Source organism: Natator depressus, chromosome 4 (genome assembly GCF_965152275.1).
Source record: "Natator depressus isolate rNatDep1 chromosome 4, rNatDep2.hap1, whole genome shotgun sequence".
Lineage (NCBI taxonomy): Eukaryota > Metazoa > Chordata > Testudines > Cheloniidae > Natator > Natator depressus.
In genome coordinates this window covers 6,507,144-6,526,051 of record NC_134237.1, presented here as the reverse complement: position 1 = coordinate 6,526,051, position 18,908 = coordinate 6,507,144, and positions in this window count along the sequence as shown.

Sequence of the window (18,908 nt, the reverse complement as noted above, 5' to 3'; positions counted from 1 at the left end):
TGCTTTGCCCAAGGGAAGTAGGGACAGGACTGCGGGCATGGTGAGAACTCTGTATGTACAGGGAACCCTCCATGTGTGTGATGTGGGCCATATTTAGGCAACTAAATAAGTGGCCTGATTTCAGAGGGGTTGAGCACCCAACTACTCCATTTGATTTCAGCTGCTTTGAGTAAAATTAGATAAGTATTTGGATTCAGGGCCAAGATTTTCAAAGCGAGGATGATAGAACGGGCTCATAAATCCATATTTAGACACCTAAATATACAGGTTTAGTCTCAAAAGTGCTGAGCACTGTGTGTAAACAAGGAGTTTGGCTATATATATATAGTGATAGACCTAGGACTGTTGAGTACAGCAGAGGGCGGGCCCGGGTTCCAGCCCAGGGACCCTAATGGTAGTAGCTGTTAGCAGCCAATCTTTCACTGCCAGAGTTGCTACATTTCCCTGGGCCACTTCCCCACAGCTCTCCTACTACTCCCTTCCCTTAGGGCTCCCTTACTAATGACTTGAGAGTATCTTCATTAACCATCCCTTCAGCCACACTTGCTCTCCTCTGCCTGACTGGAGTCAGCCCTTTTATAGTATCAGAGGAGCCTTAATTAGAGTCAGGTGGTCACATTAGCTTAATGGCCTCACCTGACTCTTTGCAGGTTAATTGGAGTCAGGTGTTCTCATTAGCCTGGAGCAGGCCCTGCCCTGGTCAGTCAGGGAACAGAATCCTGTTCATCCAGATGCCAGTAGACTCAACTTCGGCTCCTCTGCTGTACCTGACTAGCCTAGAGGGGGGAGGGAGACTGCTGCTGGGCCTTGGGCTCTAGCTGCTGCAACTGCCCCTGCTCCAGCTGCTCCCCTGGCTGGGCCAGACACCACCCATCCCCACTTCTCTGCTACCTGGTTGCTGGCTGGACTGCCCCACCCACCCTTGGGTGCTGTTGCTACTGTTCCAACTACAGCCCCTGGGGGGGGCTACTCCCCCGCTCCCCTGAGGGGGGGAGTGAAGGACCCCTACCCCAGCCGTTGCTACTGCTGTTGTGGACACCACCACCACCACCACCACCTGTGAGAGGTCCTCTCTGCCTGCCTGGCCACCGGGCTGCTGCTGCCTTTGCTACTGCCTGGGAGCTGCTGGACCCCGAAGGAGGAGGGGACGAGGCCATCTGCTGCTGGGGGAGCGCACAGGGACTCTGCAGACCATTGTGGAGGGAGCCTGAAGGCTGAGTAACTTTTGGACTGTGCTCTTGTGGTGGGGGTTCTGACTGTGTTTGTGGGGACACAAGGGGTGTGGCGTGGAGCCTGCCCCCTAGTCCATCTGTGTGTCCCCCCCCACCACCACCACCACCGTCGGCGCTGCCCCCTCCACCACCCCCAGTGGACACTCATCATCTGCCTCAAGCTCCTGCCTCCGGGACTCCGCTGCTTGCTTGGCCTGCCGCCCCCTTTCCCCACCTTTTGGGCCTGCAGCAGCAGCCAGCCCGCACTGACTCTTCTGCAAGCGCACGTGGGCGCACGTGCCCCATCCTGGACTGACCCCCTTCAGCAAGCCCCCAGCTTTGTCCCTGGCTCCCTGCCCCATTTTGCCCCCTGCAGCCTTTTTGCCCCCCCCCCCTTTACCCCAGCACCTCTCTGGCTTCAGTTTGTTTGCCTGCCCCGCCCTTTTCCCTCTGCAGCCTTTGTTTGCCCCACCCCTGCCTCTGCAGTTAGCCCCTCGGTTCCCTGTCCTGCCTCCAGCCTGGTTCTCCCCCCTCCCCATGTGATACCCCTGCCCTGATTGGCCCCTTACTTAGTGCGCCCATGCCCCCTCCCATTCGCTTGTGTCCCTCTCCTGTTTGAGTTTGCCCCGATCTCACTGCACTCCCCGAACGTTGTTATGATCCCCCTCCCCTATTGCAGCTAGAGGAGCCGGTTTCCTATCCTGAGTCGGTGACTGTCCTCCACAAGCCCTTGAAAGCCCCCCTGTCCAGCCCATCCTTTTGGCGCCCTCCTCCCCTGCCTGCAGCCTAGCGGGGAGGAGTGGTTGGCCTGCCTCCCTTTTCCCCTCCTCTCTCTGGTGTCTTCCCCTCCCTCCCTGCTCATTATGGCGGGGGACACGACAGGTGGGGCCCCTCCAGCAGCCCTAGATACCCCTCCCCTGCCTGCCCCTCCGTCACCCCCCCAAGCCTCAACCGCCGCTGCCAAACCACCTGCCACTGCCCCCGCCGGGGCGTCGGCAGCAGCGTGACCTCCATTGCTGCCACGTCCCTCCCCCCCTTAGATTCTGGGGTACTCCCCCCAGCTGGCGGGAAGGGCCAGGGTAGGAAGAAGGGGAAGGGCCCTGCCAAAAAGACCAGGCCGTCCATGGCAGGGACTGCCCTCACTGCCGCGGCCCTGCCACCGGCCGTGGCCTCCCATCCCACTGCTCTTTCCACCAGCTCTGCGGGTGTCCCTCCCCCGGCCCCCAGGGCCTACGCCCAGGTGGCAGCAGCCCCCCCACCTGCCACTACGTCATCTCTCCTGCCCACCGCCTCTGCTACCAGCTATAGCGGCCGGGGCCCCTTTCCCACCATGACCAGGAAGCACGGTGTCCGTTGCCTCCTGGTGCCCGCCTTGCCCCATGTGAAGACATACGTGCGGGCGTTGGCAAGGGCGGTGGGGCCCACGGCCATTGTGGCTGCCTCCAAAATGTATGGGAAGGTGGTCTTCTTCCTGGCATCGGAGGCCACTGACCAGGAGGCGGTGGAGAAGGGCCTGGCGGTGGAGGGCGTGTTCGTCCCCCTGGAGCCGCTGGACTACCTGGGCGTCTGCCTGGTCCTGACTTCCATCCCTCCCTTCCTTCCCAATGCCACCCTGTTACCGGCCCTCTCTACCCTGGGGAAGCCCGTCTCTGTCCTGAGCCCTCTCTCCCTGGGCTGCAAGGACCCCGCCCTCCATCACGTCCTCTTGTTCCACCGGCAAGTGCAGCTGCAACTGCTGCCGGCGGCGTGCGACGGAGAGGCACTTGAGGAGTCCTTTTTGATCCCCTACCAGGGGGCCCATTACCGGGTGCATTATTCCACGGGGGAGGCCCGGTGCTACCTCTGCCGGGCGATGGGGCATGTCCGGAGGGACTGCCCCTTGGCCCGGCACGAAGAGGCATCCGGGACCCCCGAGCCCCGGCAGGGCACCGGCCCTGTCATCGCCGGTGCCCCTGGCTGCCCGGCGCCTGAAGCCACCCCTCCTCCTACTCAGTCCATCCCTGCTCCCGCTCAGGCCCAAGGGGCGCTTCCTCCAGCACGCCCAGACGAGCGGGAGAGCCCCGCCTCTGCTGCCTACAATCCGGTGGGGCCCCTAGAGGACGGTGCGGCAGGGATACCGCCGAGCATGGGAGAGGGCCCGCCCCAGAAGGAATCTTCCCTCCCTCATTCCACCCCACCGCTGCCTCCCACGGTCCCTGAGCCTTCGTCCTTGCCCCCCGACCCAACCCCTGTTAGCCGCCCCCCCCAATGATGCCATGGAGGGCTGGGCCCTAGTCCGGGGCAAGCGGAGGGCTCAAGCTCTGCTCCTTTCCACCAATGCGGAAGCCCCCCGGAAGACCAGAAAGGGGGGCGCCCATGCTGAGCCCTCTGCCTTGCCCGTGGGCGTGTGCCATCCCCTGGTGCCGGCTGGGGAAAACGTGGCAGCACGGGAGGGCAGTACCGTCCCTCCATTGGAGTCCCTCCCCTCCGAGGCCCCCGATGGAGCCCCACCTGCCCCGTTACCATCCGGAACCCCTGTGAGCCCCGGAGCAAGTGTCGCTTCGGGCACTGGTGGGGAGACCTCCAGGGTGGTGGAAGGAGAGCTCCCCTCCATTTATGAGGAGATCGAGGCCCTGGGTCTGACCCCAGTCACCCAGGGGGAGGACGACCCTCTGCTAGCGGGCCTCGATCTGAGCGACCTCACCCCGGCCCCGCCTTCCCCATGCTCCTTTCCCCTAACCGCTGTTTCTGCTCCTGCCTCCGAGGGTTCCCTCGGCTTCTCCATCTGCCTGGCCGTGGGTGGCACCCTGCTGTTGGCCGCCGAGCCCACCGAGGCGACCGCTGGTGCCATGCGGCTGGGACCCGAGCCCTATGGGCTGCCCCTTGAGGGCGTGGGGCGACCGACCTCCCTCCCGGGCGGGGACCCCACTAACGATGCTGTAGTTACTCCACCGGCCGTGGTGCCGGAGCCCAGCATCATGGAGGGCCCCCTGCCCCGCCCCCAGCTCCCTGAGCCGGATCGAGAGGGGCCATTTCCCAACGGCCTGGCTCCTGGGGCCCAGGATCCTGCCTTTGCCCCTCTCCCTGGCTCTGCACCCAACCCCAGCCTTGTCCCTACTCTGGATCCCTGCCCTGCCCCGCCCCTGATGTCAACCCCGCCCCTGCCCCCGCCACCTCCCATGCTATCATTGCCACCCCTGGGGCCATCATCTCCTCGTTCCTAGAGGATAGCCCCCAGGGAGTGGCTTCTGTATTTCCCAGTCCCGACTCACTAGGGGCTGCTACCTTCCCTCCGCCGCCCCCAATCGAGCCAGGTTTGAGGGGGGCTGCGTGGCGCCACCCAGCGGGCGCCACGTCAGGGGTCTGCCCCTTACCTGCCCGTTTCGGTGGGCCATGAGGCTGTGTCAGTGGTCCCTCCAGAGGACAGCTGGAGGCTAGTGACCCCGGCCCCTCATACGCTGCGAGAGGAGCTGCGGGAGTTCCTTGAGGACGTCCAGGGCTCCCATAATAAGGTGCAGCTCACCCTGCAGCGATGGGGGGATTTCCATCTAATCCTTGGGGCTGTGGAAGGGTAAAAGGACCGGGAAGCAGGCTGCTGCGGCCTACCAGCGGGTCCGCTTCTTCCGTGACTCCCTACTTACCTACGGGGTAGGTCACGGACTGTTGCACGGCCCATTGGGAACCGCGAGCGTCCCTGCCGGCGAGGATCCCCCCCAGCCCTCCTCATGACACCTCTCACCATCACCACGTTAAACACCCAGGGTTGTAGGATGGGAGCAGGTGCCAGGTGCTCTCCTTCCTTCGGGAGGGGGGGTACTCTGGGTCTCCTGCAGGAAAAAAATCACATACGGATCCGGCTGCCGAAGCTAGCTGGCGGCTTGAATGGGGGGACAGGGTCTACTTTAGCCACCTCACAGTTCGTACGGCTGGAGTGGCGACCCTGTTCTCCCCCGACCTACAGCCCGAGGTGCTGGGGGTCGCCGAGGCTGTGCCGGGCCGCCTGCTGCACCTCCGGGTCCATTTGGAGGAGCTCATGGTCAATCTTGTCAACATCTGTGCCCCAACATTGGGCCCGGAGCGGCTGCGTTTCTTTCAGCAGGCGTCTGCCTTCCTCAGCACTTTGGATCCTCACGAGTGCCTGGTCCTGGGCGGGGACTTTAATACCACCCTCGAGGAGCGGGACCGGCTCAGGGACCGAGCAGTGCCCGGTCGCCACGGACGTCCTCCGGGAGATAGTCGACCATCACTCCCTGGTGGATGTCTGGCGTGACCACCACCCAGATGACGTCTCGATATTCACTTTTGTCCAGGTGGAGGCCCATCAGTCGCGCCACTCCCAGTTGGACCGCATCTATTTATCACGTTTCCATCTTTCACAGGCCCACTCCTCCAGCATCCGGCCGGCCCCATTCTCCGATCATCACTTGGCCACCATGACGGTCTCTCTCTGCGCAGAGAGGCCGGGGCCAGCCTATTGGCATTTTAATAACGGCTTGTTGGAGGATGTGGGCTTCGTGGCCTCCTTCCGGGAGTTTTGGCTGGCCTGGCGAGGGCAGCAGCGTGCCTTTCCCTCGGCATGGCGGTGGTGGGACCTGGGGAAGGTGCGCGCCCGGCTCTTCTGCCGTGACTACACCCGGGGCGCCAGCCGACGGAGGGATGCGGCGATAGGGCAGTTGGAATGGGAGGTCTTAGAACTGGAGAGGCGTCTGGCCGCCAGCCCCGAGGATCCATCCCTCTGCAGGGCATGCCGGGAGAAGCGGGAGGAGCTCCGGGCCCTCGAGGACCATCGGGCCCGGGATGCTTTTGTTTGTTCCCGCATCTGCCTCCTTCGGGAGATGGATCGCGGCTCCCGCTTCTTCTACGCCCTGGAGAAAAAGAGGGGGGCCAAGAAGCACGTCACCTGCCTCCTCGCAGAGGATGGCACCCCCCTCATGGATCCGGCGGAGATGTGCGGGAGGGCCAGGGCCTTCTACGCAGGCCTTTTCTCCCCGGATCCGACCGATCCTAACGCTTGCAGAGTGCTCTGGGACGAACTCCCAATGGTCAGCGCGGGCGACCGAGACCGGCTAGAGCTGCCTCTCACTCTGGCCGAGTTCTCGGAAGCCCTCGCTGCATGCCCACCAATAAATCTCCGGGCATGGACGGGCTGACCGTGGAGTTCTACCGCGTGTTCTGGGACGTCCTCGGCCCAGACCTAGTCACCGTCTGGGCCGAGTCTTTGCAGAGCGGGGTCCTCCCTCTTTCGTGCAGGTGAGCCATGCTCGCCTTATTGCCAAAGAAGGGGGACTGCCGCGATTTACGAAATTGGTGTCCCGTCTCACTCCTCAGTACGGACTACAAGGTCATAGCAAAAGCCATCTCGCTGCGGCTAGGGTCCGTGCTGGCGGACGTGATCCACCCAGACCAGACCTACACCATCCCGGGCCGCACCATCTTCGACAACCTGTATCTGGTCCAGGACCTCTTGGAACTCAGGTGTAGGGACGGTCTGTCGTTCGCGCTCCTGTCCCTGGAGCAGGAGAAGGCGTTCAACAGGGTGGATCACGGGTATCTCCTGAGCACTCTGCGAGCATTTGGCTTCGGACCCCAGTTTGAGGGTTTTCTCCAGGTGCTGTATGCCTCCACAGAGTGTCTGGTCAGGCTCAACTGGACCCTGACTGAACCGGTCAGCTTCGGGCGAGGAGTACGGCAGGGGTGCCCCCTCTCGGGCCAGCTGTACGCTCTGGCAATCGAGCCCTTCCTCAGTCTCCTCCGCAGGAGGTTGACGGGGTTGGCGCTACGGGAGCTGGAGCTGCGGCTGGTCCTGTTGGCATATGCCGACGATGTGCTCCTCATGGTCCAGGACCCGGGCGACTTGGCGCGGGTGGAAGCTTGCCAGGCTGTCTACTCGGCAGCCTCCTCCGCCCAGGTCAACTGGGTCAAGAGCTCTGGCTTGGTGGTAGGGGACTGGCGGCAGGCAAGCTCCCTCCCACCCACGCTTCAGGCCATCCGATGGAGCGCGGATCCGCTGCTCTATCTGGGCATTCACCTTTCTGCCACGCATCCGTCTGTGCCGGAGATCTGGCACGGTTTAGAGGGCAGGGTGGTAGAGTGGCTCCGGAGATGGACAGGACTGCTCCGGTGTCTGTCCCTTCGAGGGCAGGCACTGGTGCTCAATCAACTAGTCCTGTCCATGCTCTGGTACCGGCTCAACACTCTGGTTCCGGCCCCGGATTTCCTGGCCAACCTCCGGAAGTTGATTCTGGAGTTCTTCTGGTCAGGACTGCACTGGGTCTCTGCAGGGGTTCTCAATCTACCCCTGGAGGAGGGAGGGCAGGGCCTGAAGAGTCTCCGCACTCAGGTCCATGTCGTCAGCCTCCAGGCCCTGCAGAGGCTCCTTTATGGTGCAGATAGTCCAGCGTGGAGCGTACTGGCGCACGCCTTCCTGTGCTGCTTCCGAGGGCTCCGATATGACTGGCAGCTCCTTTATCTCCATCCGAGAGGTCTTCCACGAGACCTCTCCGGGCTGCCGGTCTTCTACCAGGACCTCCTCCGGACCCGGAAACTGTTCACACTGACCAGGTCTGTGGCAGCCTCCGTGGGAGAAGATCTCCTCGCGGAGCCCCTGCTACACAACCCCCAGCTCTGTGTGCAGGTGGTGGAGTCCCCCTCGGTGCGCCAGAGGTTGGTCCTGGCAGAAGTTACCAGAGTCGGAGACCTCCTGGACTACGACTGGGGAGACTGGCTGGATCCCCTGACGCTCACTCAGCGCATGGGGCTCTCCAGACCTCATACTCCCCTGCGCGTACTCCAGGAGGTGAGGGCCGCTTTGCCGTCCACTGCTCGGGTTTACCTCAACCGGGTCCTGGGAGAGGGTGCGCCCCGCCCACCCTCCACCCCAGGCCCTTCGGACCTTTTCATCGGGCCCCTGCCCCGTGGACCCGACCGACACCCCCCCTTCACCGTGAGCCGGTTACGTGAGCTGCAGCCACTCCGGTTCCAGACCGCGCCAAAGAAACATCTATACATGCTCATGCTCCACACCCTTCATGTCCTCACCCTCGCGTCCCGCCCTGACACAAAGTGGCGAGACCTCCTGCCACCTCTAGAGGGTGAGGAGCCCCGGTGGGCCAGCCTATATTCCACCTTAGTCCCGAGGCCCACCGGGGATATCAGTTGGCGGCTCCTTCACGGGGCCGTGAGCACGGGCGTGTACTTGGCGCAGTTCACCCCAATCGCGGACACCTGCCCCTTTTGCGGCGTGAGGGAAACCCTGGCGCACGTCTACCTGGAGTGCGCCAGGTTGTAGCCCCTATTCCGGCTCCTCATGAATATTTTGTTAAGGTTTTGGTTGCACTTTTCCCCTCACCTCCTTATCTACGCACTCCCTGTCCGTGGCCCCACTAAGTCGTGGGACCTCCTAGTCAACCTCCTCCTGGCCCTGGCTAACGTGGCCATCTATAAAATCAGGGTGAGGAGGCTGGCCGATGGAATCTCCTGTGACTGTGGGGCCTATTTCCACTCCTCTGTCCATTCACGCCTCCAGGCAGAGTTCCTCTGGGCGGCGTCCATTGACTCCCTTGACGCCTTTGAGGAGCAGTGGGCGCTGTCCAGGGTTCTCTGCTCGGTGTCCCCGTCAGGTTCCCTTCGTTTAACCCTTTGACCGCACTCCTGTCCCTGTTGTTCATTAGTTGTCCCCCACAATTAATTGGTTTTCCAGGTCCTGTGGACCCCCCCTTAGGCTGGGGGGGATCCTTTAGCAGTGGGCGGGCTTTGCTCTCCCACTTCCTGGATCCCAATAAGGCTACTCTGCTGTACCCAACTGGCCTGAGTCTATCACTATATATATATATATATATATATATATATATATATATATATATAATATATATATATATAAATATGAGTGTGTGTATGTTAACTGAATGTATTATGTTCTTCCCACAATTCTGTTCAGCCATGTCAAGTATCCCACAACACTTTGCAAAACTGTCCCAGTTTCATCCAGTTCCAGTTTCAAGTAATCAATCTTAGGGACACCCAGAACATGGTATTGCATCCCTGACCATCTTGGCTAATAGCCATTGCTAGACCCATCCTCCATGAGCTTATCTAGTTCTTTTTTTAACTCAGTTATACCTTTGTCCTTCAAAACATCCCCTGGCAACAAGTTCCACAGGTTGACCGTGCATTGTGTGAAGTACTTTTGTTTCTTTCCAACCCGCTGCCTATTAATTTCATTAGGTGACCCCTGGTTCTTGTGTTATGTGAAAGGGTAAATAAAACTTATGTATTCACTTTTTCCACACCATTCTGTGCACTAATATCAAAGCAGGTTACATTATACATATATCAGGACACCTAGGCTCTGTTCCAGCTGTCACATGATGCATCGGCAATTCGCATTAGACCTGGTCATTTTAAATCTGTTTTCGGTGGATAAGAGGAAATAATTGAATTGTAGGTATTGAAATGAAAAGGATTAATCCCTTAATGTCAGCGTAGTACATTTTGCATGTGGTAGCAAAGAATTCCAAGGGTTAAAAAAATGAGAGAATGTTGGAGATTAAGTCATTAAAAAGAAAAGGAGTACTTGTGGCACCTTAGAGACTAACCAAGCAGCCTCTTGTTCATATTCCGACCTATTCATGATGACGACAGCACCTCCTTTGTCAGCCTTTTTGATTATGATGTCAGAGGTGTTTCTGAGGTTGTTTCAAGCATTCTTACAACTACACTACCCACCTGCTGAAGTGAAGAAACAAATTGACAGAGCCAGAAGAGTACCCAGAAGTCACCTACTACAGGACAAGCCCAACAAAGATAATAACAGAACGCCACTAGCCATCACCTTCAGCCCCCAACTAAAACCTCTCCAGCTCATCATCAAGGATCTACAACCTATCCTGAAGGACGACCCATCACTCTCACAGATCTTGGGAGACAGGCCAGTCCTTGCCTACAGACAGTCCCCCAACCTGAAGCAAATACTCACCAGCAACCACACAACAGAACCACTAACCCAGGAACCTATCCTTGCAACAAAGCCCGTTGCCAACTGTGTCCACGTATCTATTCAGGGGACACCATCACAGGACCTAATCACATCAGCCACACTATCAGAGGCTCGTTCACCTGCACATCTACCAATGTGATATATGCCATCATGTGCCAGCAATGCCCCTCTGCCATGTACATTGGTCAAACTGGACAGTCTCTACTTAAAAGAATAAATGGACACAAATCAGATGTCAAGAATTATAACATTCATAAACCAGTCAGAGAACACTTCAATCTCTCTGGTCACTCGATTACAGACCTAAAGGTCGCAATATTACAACAAAAAGACTTCAAAAACAGACTCCAACGAGAGACTGCTGAATTGGAATTAATTTGCAAACTGGATACAATTAACTTAAGCTTGAATAGAGACTGGAGTGGATGTGTCATTACACAAAGTAAAACTATTCCCCCCCCCCGCCACTGTTCCTCAGAAGTTCCTGTTAACTGCTGCAAATGGCCCACCTTGATTATCACTACAAAAGGTTTTCTCCCCCACCCCCCAGCGCTCTCCTGCTGGTAATAGCTCATCTTAAGTGATCACTCTCCTTACAGTGTGTATAACACCCATTTTTTCATGTTGTGTGTATATAAATCTCCTCACTGTATTTTCCACTGAATGCATCTGATGAAGTGAGCTGTAGCTCACAAAAGCTTATGCTCCAATAAATTGGTTAGTCTCTAAGGTGCCACACGTCCTCCTTTTCTTTTTGCGAATACAGACTAACACAGCTGCTACTCTGAAAAAAGTCATTAAGAGGCTAAACCTGCCCCCTCCACAGTAACAGCTCCAAGAGGCTGCTGAACCCAATCTGAATGCTGACGTGGCTTTATAGGTTTTGCGGTGTTAGGCAAACCAGACAATACTCACACTCTTACCAGGCAACCCAAACAAAGAATTACCAAACATTTTGCTCACCCTAAAATTTTGCTACTCAGTGGATTGTTGTGCATGTCCTTTATTGTGAAGCTGGATCTGCCAGGGGGCTATGGCACCTGATGCATAGATGCTCTGAGCATATCCCCGTGCAAAGTGCACATAGCATGCTTGGATGGTGACAGGGATTCAGAGAGAGGCGGTCAATGGGGGGGTGGATTTCTGCAGTGGAGAAAAATGTAACTTACTAGACCTGGCTGGGAATTTTCCACTGAAACGTTTTTGACAGAAAATGAAGCTTCTGCAAAATCAATATTTTCCTTGGGAATATTTTGATTTTGCCCATTTCTTTCCCCTCCCCGAGTTTCCCACTGGGAAAATGCAAACTAATTATTGTGTCTCAGGTTGGGCCAATCCAAATTGAAACACTTTGGTATGTTGAACTGAATAGAAATGTTTCTTTTGGAGTCTCCTCAATGTTAATCTGGGTCTGTCTTAGCTGCTACCATGCTCCCTGGCCCCCATTCAATCCTATGGGCCAGGCACCCGAGTCAGGCTCCAGGGATCACAGTACGTCCTTTCCTAGCCTTTCCTCCCAAGCCTTTGATGTCCACTCCCCAAGGTGAGCTGAACAAAGGAGATACACCAGGTCCCAGGAGAGGGGTAGGGATGGTGAGCAGCTCTCCTCTGCCCTGCATTCTCCCAAGATGCAGTTCCACCCAATATTTGTCAATTAGCTCTGATTAGCTAAGAACAGGGGATGATCTGAGTCTAAACCTTTTCTGCTAGGTATTAATTCCCACCCATATTGATGGGAGCTGCTGTGGGCTCATTATGTTTGAAAACCAGGCCTCTTATTTAGGTGCCTATATATTGGCTGGGGAGCTTCACTTTAGGTACCTGGGGCTCTAGTCACAAAAGAATTTAGGCGAGGTAACACTCAACAGCCCTATGCTTACCTTTTAGGTGCCTCGACAGTCACTGGGATTCACAAGGCTTGAGTGCAGCACCTCAGCTCCCTGTACAGTGAATGCGGAGAGACAAGTGCTGCAGAATGGGATTCACAAACACCAGGATGCTAGGCAGGTCCTCACCTAAAACAGCCCCTGGGAGACGCCAAGCCGAGAGGTGTGTGCTAAGCTCCACCCCCTCTGCAGGGAGGCACCTCCCTCCAATTGGGATTTTCAGCTGAGGGCCCTCCCTTGGCATGAGTGGGGGAACTCCCTTATAACTTTACCCCAGCAGTTAGGGTATTTGTCTGGTATGTGGGAGACACCTAGTTCCCTCTACCACCTCAGAGAGAGAAGGGATTTGAACTGGGCATTGCTACCTCTCAGGTGAGTGCCCAGCTACTAGCTATTCTGAGGCAGGGCTCCCTCATCTCTCCTACTGAAACTTTTCCACTGTGGATAAATAATTAAAAAGAGTTATTGGAGCAGGGGGACAGGATCCTGGGCCTCCTACCATGGGAACCACCAGGCTGCAGAGTCATGTGCATGGCCACGCCCTTTCTCTCCTAGCCCAAGATTCTGGGATTTAGGTGCCTAAAGTGGCAATTAGGTACTTAAATCCTGTTGTAAATACAGCCCCTGGTTTTGAAAACCTTGACCATCATTTTTAGGTAATTCATAGTAAACAGAAGGGGGGAAAGTAATTATTTTATTACATACCAATCATTAAAACGTCCTAAGTAATTTGGCTACAATAAGTAATTCTCAGTAATCACTCGTAAATCAAGAGTAATTATTTTCCCTGGTATTAGTAATTTAAAACTGCTAAGTAATTTCTAACAAGAATTCTAAAGAGTTTTAATAATTCTGGGCCAGGTCCTCAAGCTGTTGTAAATTGGCTTAACTCTATTGTCTTCAACAAAGCTCTGCCAGGTTCCACCACCTGAGGATCTGACCTTCTAAGTTATCACTAGTAATTGAGAAGGAATTACTATTATGCTTGTTTTCAATAACCTGAAATTGCTAATTATGTTGAGGACTTTTTGTCTCTGAGTTCATGAATGGACCAGAGCAGATATGTGCTCTGTGAATTTCTGATGTAGTGGGAGGGTGTTACTTTCTAAAAGATCAAGTTCCAGTTCATATACAAATCTCTGAACACCTGCTAGGCAAATAACGGATTTTTCAGCTCATTGGCAATTTTCAAAAGTTAAAAAAAAATTGTTTTGGGTCAGACCAACACAAACATTTACAAAATTTTCAATTACTTGAAAAATTGAAAAAATAATAATTGTGAGTCAAGCAAAATACTTAGATTTTGACCATTTTAATATGTTTGAAAATTTCCTTTAATTTTTTTTTAAATTCAAATTGAAAACCATTTTAAACATAAAACAATGAGAAGAATTCATTTCAAAATGTCAAAACAAAACTTTGGAGGATTTGGAATTTTTTTTTTAATTAACGATTCAGTGCAATTGTAAAGAAGTCACAAAATATCATGTAGTCGCAACATATTTTGGTGTTGCCTGATCTGCATTTTTCCCTGGAAAAAACAATGCTGCCAAAAATTTCAGCCAGATCCACTCTCAACCCTTCCTTCAGCTGAAATAAAAAATCCAGCAAAGTCAGTTCACCAGCAGGCGATGCTCCTGGGACTGAGACTTGAAAGAAAGGAAATATGATGCACATTTCACTCTTTTTGAAAGGAAGGTTGGGATTATCACAGATGTAGACAATTCCACAGGTGTAGTCTAGTCGAATCATTGTGTATTGGGTAAAACCATAGCTATGGCAGTATTTTATAATGTGCTGGGCTTTTTAAAAGGCTTTGCACATTTGGTACAATAAAAGAAAAGTTCCACAAGTGTAATGAGACCGACTGTTTAAGGGGAATTCTGCTATTAATTATCTGAGCTGTGTTTTGTATATCATTTGGCAACAAGTGTATCTTTTAGTTTAGCTTTCATTGAGTGTGGCTGATTATTTGTCTGATTCATTGTTTACTTAGCGATGTGTAGCAGCATAAGGTAACATATCCAAGGGCCTTGTGTTGTCTGAAATATTTTCTTTCCATACTGTAAAAATAGCATTTTATTTGTGTATGAATATGAATTTTCTAGGCCTAATCTTTATAAGATATTACTATAAAATGCTGTTATTACAAAGGAATGAGCAAATTTAATACTGATATGGATTGAAGCTATTAATTACCCGTACGGTATTTCTTTGACAGCGTCAGTGGCACGCCACAGCATTGCTGGATTTTAGGCCAAGCGTTTCAAAAATGGCTAGTTATTTGGGGTGCCTGTGAGGGGATGTATAAACCCCACATGGACCAGCAAAGGGTTAACAGAAGCCTAAGAGCCCAATTAGCTCACCTGGTTGCACCTACAATTCAGTATCAGGCCAAGTTGGGGAGGAGGTGGGCGGTTGCCATAAAGGAAGGGATTCAGAGGGGTTCTGAGAAGAGAGTCAGTGGAGAGAAGATCCTGGGTGGAGAGTCTAGAGAAGGACCCAGAGCTAAGGGGAAAGAGAGGCGTAAAGCTGCAGAATTCAGAATTAGCTTCTGAGGTCAGCTGGTAGGGAGGGGGCAGGACTGAGGGAAACGGCCCCACAGATCAGTGTTCTGACAATAGGACAGATGACACAGGGGAATCAGGAGACTGAAATCCCAAATCCGTTGGCTATTGTTTTGTTTGACATCGCTCTGTGAAGGGACAGGAGGTGAAGGAAGACCCCAGATCAGACAGAAGATATTTTGGTTTGCTACCAAAGGACACTCTTTAGCATGTTAAGAACATTGATGACATGAAAGGGGCAGGACTCCAGAGGGACCTGGTGGGGTGGGGGGAATGACCTCACTACGTGAGACTGACAATGCCACAAGAGGGCGCTCTGAGGCATCATGCGATGACAACGATACACGGTTGGTGAGGCTGTTACTGTGCTCCCCTTGAAACACCTTCCAGTTGCCTGGACTTTCAGAAAGGCAGGTCCCGTGTCTTGAGCTGCATACTCACAATGGAAAAATCCAAAGTCACTAGTCACTGCTTGAGAACATTGATCTTGGTATTTTGGGGCTCCCACTGCTAACACCCTGCAATAGTTGGGACACATTGGCATGCAGGCCGGTTGCTGAGAGAGATGTCTCTTGCACGCACACATTTAATTCTTGGAGCTAACGATTCTATTATCACTGTCTCTTGGGGACGGGGAAGGGAGGGAAAGGTCATTAGCATACACAGGGAGGGAAGCCTTCCAGGTAACTTGATCACTCTCATAGAAGGTTTAAATTATGGGGATCAAAACCTGGAATTAGCCTGGTCTTCAATGGGGAGACTGGGGTAACAGGCTCTCAGCAGTCTGGCCTGCTGTGTTCTGAACCAACGGTCGCTTTTCTCACACTGGTGGTTTCTTACTTCAATTCAGAGAGTTGCAACAATCAAGCCTGGATGCAATGAATGCCTAGAATCGCTAAGTCGGAATCCTACGGGGCATCATCTCTCTGCCAGGCATAAATGGGCAAGGATGTTTAATGTGGTCCTGGCTACAGCCTTTGGTTCTGAACGACTGAAAGAGAACAGTTATTGAATGTCGTTACCGATTCAGTGGATTAGCGGTACGTGCATTTTACTCTCCCTATGCACACATGGCTGGTATTGACTTTAACAGAAGTTACAAGCACCTTGGCAGGGGGCAATACACCTTGAGGGTCAGATTTTGAAGGCTGCATGACAAAGCTAGCTACTGGTAACTGTGTTACATGGCCTCGTCTCTGCTGCCCCCAAGATGATATGAGTTGCTGTAGCCTCTCGCTACAGAAGCTTGGATCCTTAGCCCAAGCTGTAGCAGCTTGTGCTTTTTAGCTGTGGAAGTGCCCGGTCCAATCCCCTGGGTGTCAGCCAAGAGAGCAGCCAACACATGTTTCTGAGAGTATGTGTCCACAATGGCTGGAGTCCCCAAAGAGCAAATCTGGATTCATATATACCTGTTGTTATGAACACCTCAGAAACCAAATACCCCAGTTCAGGAAAGCATTTGAGCATGTGGTTAACTTTAAATATGTACTTAAGCTCCATTGGTTTCAATGGGAGACGCTTAAATGTAGTCCTGAATCAGGGCCACTGTTCACGTACATGCAAGTCAAACACATGCAGAAGCGTGCATGCACTTTGAAAAATCTGGATCAAAGAGCAGAGGAAAGTGAGATTATAGATTTTGGCCCCTGTGGCTAAAACGTACTTACTCTCCTGTAATATCACTCCTTAAATAAATGTCAAGAAGCGTTACAGTCTGTGCTAAACAACAATGTTATTGGGAGAGAACAAACCCGATTAGAAAGATGTGAAAATAATGTTTGACATGTAAACGCATTTGTGCAAAACAATTTTTTCCTGTGACATTTCCCATGTTCATAGCTGTAAAACATAGTGTGAGAGTAAAAAGAACTAGTTAGGGCAAAGTTTTCAGAGCTAAAATATGTCCATGAAATGCACATGCAGAGTGCAAATAAGCCATCATGCTCACAAAACATGGAGTTCCCGGCAAGTACCTCTTTAGGGCTTTAAGGACCATCTTCATATTCAGTATTTAAAAAACAAAGGTGTCAATTCTGCCCACAGATGTGCACATGCCTAGCTCTTATTCACTTATATGGATGTTCCATTGGCATATTTGTGGCCATCACTGGCCTCAGCAGATCACCAATTCCTATCGCCCAGATTCTGATATCCTTACTCAATTTGAGTAGCACCTTGTTCCGCCCGTAGGCCCATTGAACTCCATGGGGCTGTTCCTAGAGGTAGGGATTATTCAGAGTAAGGGCCTCAGAAGGGTCTCTCTATAATTTCTTGCAAAGAATTCTGTGATCTCCTGCAATCAGGCACAGTGCATTCAATGATCATTAATGCAGCTATTATTTTAGGACCAACATTGTTCAGCTTTTTAAAGGCACCAAATGTCACCCAGAGCACAACTAATGCACACTGATAGCTCTTGTGGGCCTGCCAGTGATGTGATAACAGACATGATAGTATTACCTTCAAGAATAACTTACTATTTCCTCCTCAATCTTTTCATCTCTCTTCTCTTTGTTTTGGTTAAAGAAGCAATATAAAACTGGGGGTGGGGAGACAACACTTTTCATGACTTGGTTAGGGAATAGATAACTGCTTTGGGGAAAAATATTTCTTACCACTCTTATTTGTATTCAATAACTGGTTTTCCTTTCTACATACATCTATACAGTGCTAGAATAATTTCCCCTTTGTTTAGGATAGGGTTTTTATTTTAAAATAATCATTATCTAGGCATTTCATTTTAAACCGAGGTCATGTAGGAACTATAAAAGATGATGGGGTTTCTTTCCCTGTGATCTTAAAAACAAAAGTAAAATGTTCTGCTCTTGAGTTTTATTTTATGTGGAATGCAAACAAAAATAAATGATATTTTCTTTAGGAATCAAAGGAACAGGGGATTAGAGGGAGTGAAGCAGCATGGAAAGTTTTGCTTTTAAAAAGCAAAACAATGATTTTTTTTCTTTTTATAAAGATATCAGTGTGTTCCATCTACCTCAGTCAATCTCCCAGCACTCCTTCCAATTCTCTTCTGACTGTCCTATAATTTCACAGTGGTGACTTAGGTGAAGGGAGCTTCACTAAGTGTCATTTATTTTGTTCAGAAGGAATAAACTAAAATAAGTTTTGGAGGAATGTTTGGGGATTGTGTGTGTGGAGATTGAATCACTTTTTCTTTACAATCTTGCAGACCAAAAATAAATTTCAATTCTGGTTGGCTCAAGCTCTGTTTCACTGAGGAGACAAGAGGTCTGCTTTTCTCTCTGAGCTCTGAAGGGCAAGATTCTCAAATGCGGGAGCCTAACTTTAGGCCCCCAGGCCTTATCCAAAGCCCAGTGAAGTCAATAAGATCTTTCCATTGATTTTAATGGGCTTTGGACCAAATCTATAAGTAAGTGGCCTTATTGTCAACCGTGCTGAGCATCCAGAAACTCCCACTGAAGCTTGATTGAATTTGGTGGCAGCTGCTGGATGCTCAACACTTTGAAATTATGGTCACATATTTAGATCCCTAAATATAAGTTAAGCAATTGAACTTTAGGCTTCTGCTTTTCAAAATGTTGGGTGCAGTTTTAAGTTCAGCAGCATTTTAAGTCCAAAATGTTCATTTCCATGGTGCCCTGGTCAGGATAAACAGCCATTGGACCTGATTCTCCTCACACCAGCTTTACACTGGGATAACCCCATTGACTTGAGTGGAGCTGTTCCTATTTATCCTAATGTAAGTGTGTATCCATGTAAGTGGTAATCCTCCCTGTCAGATTATGCCCACACAGTGCAGACATGGGAGGCAGGAGGGAAATATTAAATACATTGGGAAACAAAAGTTACAACCACCAGTTTTGAATTCGATAGTAGGGTTTTGTAACACCCATCTTCACTCCCCTCCTGTGCTACCAAGCTTGTATGTCCTTATTCACACAGTACGGCTGAGCCCTCCTCTCCTTTCTAGCACTGTTTGCAGTGGAAGGTTCGCTGTGAGGAATTTATCCCTAAGAAAATGACTGGATCCCATTCTCTCACCTTATTGTTCTGTCCCCCAAAGTTATATCAGCCGGAGATTACACACGGCAGCCCCTGGACTGCTCAAAAAAGAGGTTACATACAGCTCGCCTGGTGGCCAATCTCTGTCTCTTCAGAATGACAATACTTACTCATGCTGTGCTTGCTCCATTTCTTTCTTTTTAGTGTTTCTCCAATTGCACTTCATCTCAGGAACTTTGGAAACTAAAGTCATGAAGCAGGTATTGATTTGTGCCAGTTCTTTTGAAAC